The sequence below is a fragment of the Schistocerca cancellata genome, chromosome 1 (genome assembly GCF_023864275.1).
Source record: "Schistocerca cancellata isolate TAMUIC-IGC-003103 chromosome 1, iqSchCanc2.1, whole genome shotgun sequence".
Lineage (NCBI taxonomy): Eukaryota > Metazoa > Arthropoda > Insecta > Orthoptera > Acrididae > Schistocerca > Schistocerca cancellata.
In genome coordinates this window covers 402,668,184-402,681,407 of record NC_064626.1, presented here as the reverse complement: position 1 = coordinate 402,681,407, position 13,224 = coordinate 402,668,184, and positions in this window count along the sequence as shown.

Genomic DNA, 13,224 nt, shown 5'->3' with positions numbered 1-13,224 from the left:
CTAAATTTCGTACTCTCGGTAGATTACCCATCTTACGCGCCGCGTGAGTCTGATAAATGTTCACAAAGTGGCGTCTGCTGTGATGTGTTAAACGCCGAAACATTTTTTATCTCTATTACCTCTTGCTGTAAACTTGACAATTTTCTACGTAAGGTGTTATTAGATGAATCGATCTCATTGATTGTCTGTTGTAGATTTTGAAATTCCGGTGTTTGATTAAATGAAACCGGTGAAGTATCGTCTGATTTGCTGTCTTTATTGCTTTCAATAACATCAATACGACTGGCCAATTCATCATATTCTTCAGTCAGTATTTTTACCTGCTCATCGTTTTTAGTGTCAGAGGCATTAATCTGTTTTTGCAATTTACGTGTGGTTTCGTTCAGTTTTTTAACGTCAGCTTTAATGTCATCGGAATCCTGTGTTAATTCTAATTGTTCGAGTCTGTCGGTCACTGTTTGAAAATCTGTTGTGTATGTGTCTGTTTTCGATTTAAGATCAGAAATTTCGTCACGTAATTCTGTGTTCGACTGTTTGATGGTATTAGTTTCATCGGACACTGCAGCAATATTGCTGTCCACGTATGTTTTTGCCTTCGCGAACAATTTACGTTTGTCTTCTTGTCTCTATGCTGTGATTGTTTCCATTACTTGTCGTTTTAGTTTACTCTGATCCTGTATAAATTTACGGAAACGCGTATTACTGTTTTCTAGGTGGTGATTAAAACGCTCGTCAATTTGACTGTTCTGTTGTTCGAATTTCGCGTCTATCTTTGCATCCATTGCTGTCATTACTTTAAACTCGTCGCGTAATTGTGTTGCTTTTTCAGAGCATTGTTTACCGACTGCATTAATTTCTTCTCTAAGTGATTCTGTTACAGTTGTTTGCATATCTCTTAATTCTTGCGCAACAGATCTAATCTCTTCGCTACTTTTTCTTGAACAAGCCTCAATTTCCTCGCGTAACTGTTCCTTAGTGTCATGACACTGCGCGGCAACGGCTCTAATCTGTTTTCCAAACTGTCTGGAATTGTTGTCTAAGTTTTCATTTAACTGTCTGGAATTGTTGTCAAATTTTTCATTTAACTGTTTGTTCTGTTCACTAAGTTGTCTGAAATCTTCACTCTGTTGTCTGACCTGTTCCCTAAGTTGTCTGAAATCTTCACTCTGTTGTTTGGAATTGTTATCAAGTTTTTCATTAAACTGCTTAGTCATTTGTAGCAACAATGCCATAATTGGATCCGACCCAAAATCAGCATTCCTATTCTCTGTGTTTTTAGTGGTGTACCAACAATTGTCACGTTATGTGTAACCATTTGGTTATTATGTGATTCTTGAAAATGTCTGCTAATCGGATGTGCACTGTTAGGCGCTACACCGGGATTAAATGAATCTGTCGTACTCTGATTACACTGTTCATTTTCATTAGAAAAGTTTGTCTGTTCGTCACGTAAATCCTGCAAACCGGGTGTGTTAAGCTGGGCACCACTCATTGCAACAGAACGCCCCGCGTCATCAATTGTCGTCAGATTAACAGAGGACACAACTGAATTCGTCTGTTCATCATTAGAATCAAAATTAACATTAGTGGTCGGTACGTATTGATTGTCAGTAAACGGAGGATTGTCATCATTACACTGCGTGTCACAATTACTAGCGGTCAAGTTGTTTAATTCGGTTATTTCACTCATTATACTTCGCGATGCACTATTCACAGTCTTTCGCGGCATTTTTACAATAGTCACAATTATTCACAAATGAAATAAGCACAATGCAAAAAGCAACAAACAAAAATACAACAGAGAGCAACGAATTGCCGATGATCTGTGGAAGAAAATCACAAAATTAGTAAAAGCGTTGTGCCAAATGTTAATTATATTAAGTAAATGAGAGCAGATATCTGGCTAATTTTCAGAAGATTCTCAAAGAAATACGATCCTGGACCGGATGTCGCCAAGTGTAACCTCCCAAGAAAATATTTTGAAAAGGACAATAATTAAATGTTAATGGGAATCGTGTTAAACGTAACCTCCCAGCAAATTCTTACAAGACAATACAAATGTTAACGTGAACAGAGCCAAGTGTGACTTCCCAGCAAAAAATTAAAAAAAAGTCTATGATAATGAAAACGTGCCAAAAGTTATTTCCCCACAAGATTACTGAATAATAATGACCCAAATGTTGTTGAGCTCCCACAAAACATCGTTAAATTGAAATAAAAGCGACTGTACCTTCGCTACAAAAATATTGAAAAATAATGGCCCAATATAAACTCGACACAAAAATTGAGAAATGAACTTTCAATTGTAATAGTTTTTTTCTGTTTAATAACGATTGCCTTGAAAACAGAATTATTATTGGGGCATTTCTTGAACAAATTAATTACAATTAACATGTTATTAACTGAGCGCAATGCTGCTTCATTACCTTTTACAACAAAATACCTCGTCCCGAATCGTGACCAGAGATGGAGGGAGAGCACGCCGCCGCCCACTCGCTACAACTACTGACTCGCGACTGCCCACTCGCGCGGTTAAGTGCAGACTAGCAACGATAAACAACTCTCTGGTCAGAGATTCTGTCATGCCTCGCCATCGCTGGTACTGAATACATACGTGTTTCAGTGTCGATCTTCATCAGTAGCGTTCCGCTGCTCTCCTTTTGTTCTATAATCCCCATGCCCCCACAATACGTGATTATGTACCACTTTCAGAAATTTATTTAGTTCTGCTGGCACTACTAACCACAGTCCCAACCAATCACACACAGTGCATTTTGGGTGCGACTTGTGCAGCTTACATTCCGTGTCGAATGTTTTCCTGCTTTAAAGACAATCTAATGATGCACAAAAAAGGTGAAACGTATTATTGAAACAATTAACTATGCAACTCAGACTCAGGAATAATACCAAACGGTTGTAACAACCAACCAGAATGGAATTGAATAAATTCTACTTGGAAGCACGTAAAGATGTTACCTCCTCGTTTTAACCTCACACAGAAGTAGCAAGCCTAATCGTACTGGCTTGGGCTGGCATTCATACCAAATCAGAAGAGTACCACAATTCAGATAATAAAGCAAAATCCCCAGAAGAATATTGAAATATATAAATCTCCCTAGTAAGGAGGTAGGGCGTTGTCCTCTAACCTGCACCCAGTGAAATTTGCACCGAGGAAAGGTCGAAGACGGTTTCACTAATCCTTCCATCCCAACTCCGGGTCTTGCCCAGCAGATTGAAGAAGCGAGGACTGTCATATGGTGTACTGACGAAGAGGACTGGAGATGCTCGAACAAGAACTGTAATTCTTAAATTTTTTTACACTCAGAAGCTATTATTTTTATATATATATACTTCTGACCTGATCTTCAGATAATACACTGCACTAACATTAAAACCGAATTACAAACACCGATTTTAAATATAGTGTATCTTCTAATCGACAAAGCATACTGTAAAATAAAATATAGCCTTTACTCACGGATCAGCATATGATAAACGTAATGTACGAGGACCATTCGAAAAGTAAGGTCTGATCGGTAGCGAAGTGGAAACCACTGTAATAATCAAAAATATTTTATTTGCAAGAGTTATCTAGACCTGCCAGCTACTTCTGTACGTAGTCACCGCTCTGACTTAAACATTTTAAGATTTTTAACTTGGGTGAAACAGGAACTGTTGAAATTCTTCACGGTAAATGATGACAGCCAATAGGCGAAGTACTGATGCTAAGCTGTGTTCGCATCGACCCTGTATAAATGGAGATGATGCTTTAACTACTGACGACGCCTTTGGCACAATTGTTTTATTAATCTCCATTGCAGGATGTAATTTTAGGTATTTTACTTGTGATGAAGGTATATTTATATATACCGAAACCGTGGTCAAGAATTCTAATAAATCTTTATCCTGCAACTGTTTTGGCTGTCATCATTTACCGTGAAAAACTTAAACATTTGTCATAACGCTCTAGCAACTTTCCAGTGCCTCGTCATCGAAGGCAACCGCCTATGCTTCCCGCCAATTCTCTGCGCTGTTCTAAAGCTCGTTGTCTGTTCCAAAATGTTGTCTTCATAGCCACAAGTTCATGTGAGCGGAGGTGAAACTCAGAAGGAGCCAGTTACGGCCTGTATTGTGGATGATCAAACACTTCACATCAGAAACGCTCCAGGAGCATCGTCATTGCCATCTGCAGAATGCGGCTGGAAACTGTCTTGAAGAAGGAAACGCTAGACAGTCACGTTACGTGGGACGCGTGACATCAGGCGAAATGTCTCACCAGGCCCTCTTACTTCTCGAGAGACACTGCTGTTCTAGGCGTCTTTGTGCGCTCAGAACTGAAAAGAGCGACGTGACGCCATCGACTGTCATACTAGAGACACTGAACGACACATCTGTGCAAAGATTCATCGATTTTAAGTCTGACCTCTATTTCGCACCCGATCGTGCATTACTTTCCGAATAGTCCTCGTACTAAGATGCGTTGTTCTTCTAGCGAAAAGGCTGTTATGCGTGTATACTTTCCAAGTATTTTGGTGTAAGGGACCTACTGCCCCGGGTATCTCCTTACAGAATAATTTATGTTTTATTATATTTTAGCCTGACAGGTGTCATGTATAATTTTGGTATGTGAATTTTTGGTATCTGACTCGATTGTGAGATAATGATAGGTGTCATGTATAATTATTGTATGTTAATTATTGGTAACTAAATCGATTGTAAGCGAGCAGCCGTGTTGTACGCTGTATCGCAGAAGTTAAGCTACCTTCTTTGAACTGCGCGACGGCGCAGTGGAGCAGACAATATTTAGCGAGCGAAGTCGAAGTCGAACTGTGTTAAGAGTTAAGATGATAATTTTAAGCAATGTTAGTGAGGAAGCTATGGCGATATTATGATTCAAATTAAAATTTATCTTTTTCTTCAAGCAACATGATTACGAAACTGATTTGTAAAGGAAGAAATCTAATGGAATGTCAGCTAAATACAATAATGATGTTAATTTATTTTTCACTATTGCTGCGCCATCGAACGAACTTGGTTATTGTCCTGGAAGTTGTTAGGTTCGAGAGATAAGAAAGTGTATTGTTTGGATGTCGAGAATTTCATTAAATTTAAAATCATCCTTGAGCACTTGTTCTCAATACACTAAGGAAAACAGAGTGTTGTCATTTATGCGCATATTTCGTTTTGTTACCAACCTTTCCTTTATAACTCTTTGTAATGGATGATCCAACCAAGTATGTTCGCTTTGCAATTAACAGAGAACTCGTTGCACCTCTCTAGTGTATCTGCAGATACAGTAATTTGCAGCACTAGCACAGCGGCGCGCCATACAGAGCAGTACTGCAACGCGTTATCCAGATTTGCGCAGATTAGAGGTATGGAGAAAAAAATTTTGATTGTTTTATTTATTCAATGAGAGCAAAATTAAGTTATTCGGAGACAGCTTTTGTGATCAAAGTTTGCAAAACCAATAACTCAAGGTTTAATGCCCAAGTTAATTATTTAGGCAGTTTATACTCTTCCAAAATCTTGCAGTCAGATTGCTAACTTTTACAGTATGAAAGACAATTCATTATTATTGAGGTGCAGCACTGCTTTCACATTACGACAGTACGTGCATCACATTATGTCTGTTCGTTCACCATTACAGCTCGTACGTCAATTCTATTTTCATTATTTAAAGAGAACTTTTAACTCCTTGTACCGGTATTGGATTGAAAATATATGCTCAAGAGAGAAAACGCTGATGGTATGTGTTGTGCGTCTTGCGTGAAACAAATTTGTTCCACTAACTCACGGTACTTCCTGTTTTCAACAGTTAGGTGTACTTTACTTTTGATTCTCAAGCTAGCTCTGTTCAGCAGTATCAGTTGTACGTTGACAGTGACACATAACAGGACGAATGGGTTCAATTATGAGAGACGCCCGATATGTATCTGGTCTTTGGGTTCACTGAATGCAATGGAAAACCTGCATGAAGACTATGTACTCGGCTGTTCCCTCAGCGACGGCAATCACATAGTACTTTTGCATGCATAGGCGCCCACGAAAAACCGGAACCCTTGGTCAAAAAATGTTTCACAGATAGTAAGATAGATCTTATCATGAAGCCAAATAAAACATAATTACAATATTATTCTGTAACGAGCCACCAGAGACCACGTGTGTCTTACACCAAAATACTTACAAAATATCGCTGAACAATGTCCGAAAGTTTGTCGGTGGAGTTCTGGCTGATCCTGTAAATGTGACACGAGTTGCACTTAGCTTCTTCTCCCACTCCTAGCCCAACGAGTATGCTTCCTCTATACATGACTTACAAACATGAAAACAACTTTCTTTATGATAATAATTCTACCTTTATATCAATACTGTGAAGTACATGGCACAAGGTGCTTCCCACTGTGCCGGTTACTCAGATTTATTAACGTTCCAGTCGCGTACGGAATGCTGCCAGGATGATTGCTTAGACGCCTCATTGGGCGCTGTAATTAGTCCTCTCTATCCCTACGGGACCGATACGTTGCGAGTTGTAACATGTTCTTAGATTCATTATTATTTAAAGGTTTAACCTAAAACTTATCAAGTAGACTTTCTCGGAATAGTTTCTCTAAACCTCCAAGCGTCCGCCTGTTCAGTTTTTGCAGCACATCCGTAATAGTCTCCCATGGGTCTAACAAACCCTCACACCATTCATGCGGCCCTTCTCTGTATTACATTCAGCATATCCTGTTAGTCCTATCTGGTATAGCTCCCACACACTTGAGCAATAAGTAATCTTTGTAGATCGAATGTATTTCCTTAGTATTCTACCGATGAACCGCACTCTGCACCTGCTTTACCCACGACTGAACCTATGTAATCGTTCCATTTCACATCCTTACAAAATGTTACCCTCAGGTATTTGTATGAGCTGACCGACTGCAGTTGTGATTCGTTTTTATGGTAGTCATAGAACACGTCGTTGTTCTCGTTTTCTGAATGCATAATTTTACATTTGTTAACATTTAATGCTCTTTTCCAACCTTTTTTTCAGTACTATGAAATCTTATCAAGATCCAATTGAATATTTATGCAATCTTGTTTTTCAGATAGTATCTCATTTTAGTTAATTACATCGTCTGTTAAAAGTCTGCGGTTACTAAAATATTGTCTGCAAGGTCATTAAGACGAGTCTTGGAACTTTAACAGTGGCAACTATTTATTTACAGCTCGTACAAAATAGGTACGCGTTTCAAAGTTTTACTGACCTCCAAAGTAGTCACCAGCATTGTGTATAACCCGTTGCCAGCAATGTGGAAGTTGTAGGATAATGCTAGCAGTGCCAGTTGTGTTGACAGTTCGAGCGGCGCGGTCTATTGCCCGAACAATTTGTAGCGCCGGCCGCTGTGGCAGAGCGGTTCTAGGCGCTACAGTCTGGAACCACGCGACCGCTACGGTTGCAGGTTCGAATGCTGCCTCGGGCATCGGTGTGTGTGATGTCCTTAGGTTAGTTAGGTTTAAGTAGTTCTAAGTTCTAGTGCTCAGAGCCATTTGAAATTTTTTTTTGTTTTTTTTTTTTTTGGATTTGTAGCAGTTCTGAAGCGAATGCACAAATATGCAGTCACATAGCTACTACACAGGATAATCAGAAAAAGATGAAAGAAAACAAGATGGTACAAAATGAAATACAAACACAAACTCACCCATAAAATCACCAACATTTTCAAAAGACACTGAATAACATAGCATACACGACAGACAATTCTATACAAAAATACAACCCAAAACTGACAAAAAACAGAGACATATACCAGAAAGCTGTGTAACACTTGTGAAGGCAGATACATAGGACAAACAGGTGGAACATTTGATGTCAGATACAAAGAACACATGAGAGCCTGGAAATATGGGACAAACCACTCCACATTTGCAGAACAGCTAAGAGAATATGACCACAAACCAACCACTAGAGAATATCACATGAAAATAATTAGAGTCAACAATAAAAATCACCTCCTATCCCTGCAAGAAAATTACCACACACAGATAACCAAAGCAGGAAGGAAAACCCTGTTGTATGACCAAGTATACATGCCAAGCAATTCATTATTTACACCAATAGATAAAATAATAGAATAACGCTCCCAAAGAGGATTAACACAATAATACTGTCCAATATAATAATAATACCCCCCAACATCTTTACACTTACTTATCCATGAACACCTCCACAGAATATTGGAACGAAAAGTCAAATCAGCTGTCACCAAAGTTTTCAACCACACGCTAACAGCTAGTACAACAAGATACAGTATCAAACCACCAAAGTAAAAAAAAAAGCACTCGTCGACACACACACTCTCTCTCTCTACCTCTCTCTCTCATACACGCACACGGTATAAACATCATGAATACAAGTTAGTCTTGAACATATACTTCGTTAGGTTGCCAACAAGAAGGTAAACACGCCAAAGAGGATGAAACACGTAATGGAATTGCAAAATTTACGTTGTGAAAAGCAGTGTCTGACGAAATAGTTATATCGAGGAGCAAAAACACAATAAAACAATACAAAATAGAGTGACCATCATGGTGAACAGTGTGAAGAAGGTCAGAACGCAAAGTTGCCCTTATAAGGCAGTAATAAAAGTGGTAGTGCGACCTCCAAGGCCAGACGTGAGGAAACGCAGGTCAGCAAATCGAAAGTATTTACTTTTTTACAAAAAAAAATCGCGACGTGAACTGTTTGATAATCTAAAACTAACAAAACTCTATCTTTATGGATCCCACTGATGATGCCTTAGAACAAGATAAGGTGAAACGCTTATGACATAAATAAGTAGCAGCGGGAAAATGCAGTTTTATTTACAAAACAAGTATTTGCAAACGCATTTACAAAACAATTATTTATATGCTTGCTGCGGAGAATGGCCACACAAACAAGTTTGTTATACTGCACCTACTTGACTGCCTTGATCCATAGCTTTCAGGTTGCCATGCGAAAAAACTGCGTGGTGGGTTTCACATACTACATGTTTTCGGAATTGATACTGTTTGGCATGGATGAGGTCATTCTCTTCCAGCTATCTCATTACGTTTGAGCTCAGTATATCTCCTAAGATTCTACAACAAATAGATTTCAAGGATATTGGACGTCTGTTTTGTAGTTCGTATCTAATACGTTTCTTCTAGATGGATGTGATCTGTGCTTTCTTTCAACCACTGGACACCGGTTTTTGTTAGAGGTAAGATAGATTACGGTACAAGAGAGGGGCAGAAAGGCTAACTCAGACCGATATCTGGTATAAAACCTGATATGGGTTCCATCCGATCCTGAAGCTTCGTCAAACTTTAGCAACTTCGACTGTTTTTCAGAGATTAATAGCTACTTCACTTGTCTTTGCAGAGGTGTGAGAATTGTTTAGGTGCAATACTCTGCTTATCATAGTCGTTATTGCGAAGTATTCATCATAACCTGCATGACATCGTAACTAGAACTTTTTACAGGCGGCAGTGCATAACGACTTTTCATATTAGACATCGTAGATTATGGAAAAGCAGGGTACCAACGTCAAAACAATTAGAATCAAAGCCGTATGCGTATGTATGAGGGAATACCGTAGACCATTCTGCGGCGATTTGCTTACGCTCTTGCCCTTCTTCCTGCAGTAAGATTTTTTGTTTACATAAGTCATATGCGTAATGGCGTTGACATGACCCCACAGCATCCCACTACGGCAATAGGGAGCTGATGAACAAGGACTCAGGGTGCAGGTAGGTTGTGACTTAATAAGCTGGTAGCTTCCAGGCATACAAGGTGCATATTCACAGATTTCTGATTGGGTGCAAATTCATTGGGTGCAGTTTTATCTCGACATCACTGGACCACCTACCTCTTACCTCATCATCGAAAGATGTGGTGTTGAGGTCAGTAGACCTGGAACAGATAAGAATCTAGGATGAGGTCCAACCCCTCTGGGCCGATACGAATCAAGTTCTCCTCCCCTCAACCAGTCTTAATAAAAATCGAATTGTCATTTATGCTCTGTATGCTGTAGTGAAATAAACATGATCTTTTGGGATCGGAATGTAGGTATCTATGTTTATAAATAATAATAAAAATTAAATATCAGGCTCATTATTAACAATAATTTTTCTTAACCCCTACCTCCTTCTTTTATAACTAGTCTCATCTTTTAAGATCTATGCATCGTAGTGAGAGGAACATCAGCAGTAGAGCTAATTTACTTAGAAAATGCCGGTAAATATTGACGTATGACACTTTGGCATTCGAAATACTATTATAAAATGATGCCACGACATTTTCTGTAAGCACTCCCATTTTCTGTTGCAACATGCCGCAAGTTTACCGGTTTTCCCCAAACACTCACACTTCCATTCTAAGATATATATCCACAGTGCAACAAAATATGTACCCTGCCGCATTAATGCCTAGTAGCTCTGTAAAAAATTCTCCAGCACTCTCAATAAAAAATACACACATGAACGACATCACTAATTGTACACCGTAAGCAACAGGAGAAGAATGGTGGAGGAAATGCACCTTTATTAAAGAACAAAAACGCAAGAAGACTGTTGTCTGAGCACCCACGACTCAACCACCACCACTGCAGGGCCACTCGCCACAGCTGGTCCCCACCACTCTCTAGCCATTGGCCTCAGCCTTTCACAGTGGAAGAACAACCAAATGAAAACCACTGTTTCAATCGGTTGTTGGAAAACAGTTCCTATTCCTTGAGGGCAGAGAACAGAGTGCAATTGCAGAGAGCTGTGTATTCATTTATCACTTATTTGCCTTCCACTATGGCTTTTTGTATCTGATAATTTTCTTCAATTATTAGTTTTTGTGGGGAGCTGTTGCTGCATTTGAGATTTTTCAGATCCGTGCTGATGTTTGTTGGGTTATGTTTCATGTGCATGAGGTGTTCAGCAAGTGTGGAACGACAGCTGTTACTTACTTACATGCAAGTTTTGCGACTTCGCGTTCCACCTATACTGAAAAGAATCTGAGGGTCCCCACACGCTACACATCAGCGTCTTGCTGCTGCTAGGGCTAGGGAGGCAGATGGCTGGAGAAGGTAGCTAGTCGCCGCTAGATCCCGGCAGTGCTGCGCTCGCGTCGTCTACTGCGCCACCTTCTCGCACTGGATGTTACCCTGGCTCCAGCAGCAGCAGGCGGAGGCTACGTGCCCGCTCCAACAGCCACCTTCCGTCGCCTACCGCGCAGGGGAAAAGGTTGTGAAACAGCATGTTCCTTCCCCATGGAAAAGGGTAAAAAAGTAAGTAAAGGAAATTACCCAAACCCAGAGACTGCGCAGAAAACATTCCTATTACGGAAGTAACCCACAGATACTTACTTGTGTCAGTCTCACATTAACCTCTCAAATATGGAGAGTGATGAGGCCGCAGACTAGTTTCATTTTGTTCTTTTATTGGTCTGAAAAAGCAGACTGAACAAAAGAACAATCTACTGACCAATCAGCTGTTGAAAACAGTCGGCTGTTCCATCACTGGCTACCAGTCACTACATATCAATAGCGAGGCCATTGTGGATACAGCACACCACTCGCCTGCTGCTGTGTATATCTCATGCCAGCTGATGAATGACAGATGCAATGGCCAGTGAAACAAAGAAACACCTCCCACCCACGCCTACAGCCTCCCACCAGCCTTCATCTGTGACAAGAGTTGACAGGTAGCTACATGTGGCGAGGTCATGCACCCCACACAATACCTCTGTTAAAAAGGCGAGAAACCATCTGGGCCAATAAGAATGAAGCTGCCTACCCTTCCTCCCCACCCCTTTTATTAACAGAGATTTGTCTCTCATTCTACACTGCGTAGAGTAAGGAAGCAGCAGAGTTACTGTACTTAAAAAATTACAATATGTATCCAGGACTGATGTCCAACACTGTACCTGAAGGCGTTAGCTACATTAAAATATTTAGCCGTAAATATTTGGAGCAAGATAAAGCAGATTCTGAAACCAAATACACCACTCACATCCTTTGAACACGTGGCACTAGATTTGAGAAGTTATGTAACAATGTAGCTTATTTTCAAAGAGCAACGATCGATGCAGTGCCTTGCTCTAGAGATTAAAATTTGTTGGTGGGTGTCAGTCTGCAGGCTGGTAAACGAGTAGTATCTGTTCAGCGATAGTATCTTCTTCGGCTTCTAAAACATGGTATGCGTTCGAGTACTGAAACGATATTAACATACAATCGTCGTCAGCAAAGTCCTCCTGCACAGTAAGGTACTAGAAAATCGAAATCATTTCCCGAAACGTAACATGCAAGTGAAAAAGATTCTATACTGGGTGTTATATGACTGCCACCATTTCCAGCAGCTTATTACCATCAGAAATGGTGCCATGATAACATGTACATTTATATGACTACTCTGCAATTCGTATGTAATTGCCTGCCACACATGGATCAACCAACCATCCCATACTAAACCTCTATCGTTCCTCAATGTAGAGAAAAAACTAACATCTTAATCTTTCTTCATGACTACTTTAATATCAAAATTTTCACAAAGCGAAGAGTTGTCGCCAAGTGTAACGTTCTTTCAAAAATAATATAACTTTACGCTTTGAATGAATAATCTGTGGAATGGATACTGAACTCGAATTGTCGTGCGACGTGTTTTATTGTTAACAAAACTTTACGAATCGATTGGCCAATTCAATCCCCATTACTAATAAAGAAATACAGTCACTGCAAAGTACATTCAGCCCCTTAAGCACTGAATCCTGAGGCCCCGTTCACATAACAAATAAATTAAATTGTCTTACCCCTAATGCAGCAATGGAGTAACGCGATATGTTCTGGTCTCTCATAAAAAAATATGAACATCCTAACTACAAGCTCAGGAGTGTGCAATGCTGGCCATAATACTTGAATTAAATTTCTTTGGCTGATAAACTAGAACATCTAAGAAAAATTCAATTTCTTTAATATATATATATATATATATATATATATATATATATATATGCTTGTAATAAATTGCTAACACTCAATTCTTTTTAGCAAAGTTATATTGCAAGCTAAGTATTACACATAGCTCTGTTAACAAATCTTAAAAGTATTAAAAATAGAATACCGTATCTTTTCTCAAAACAGTTTATGTACATTTTGGGGTTACTTAATAATTACAAATTATCAGCCAACTCATCTATACTAGCAAGCTGGTAAAAACAGAAATCGTAATTAT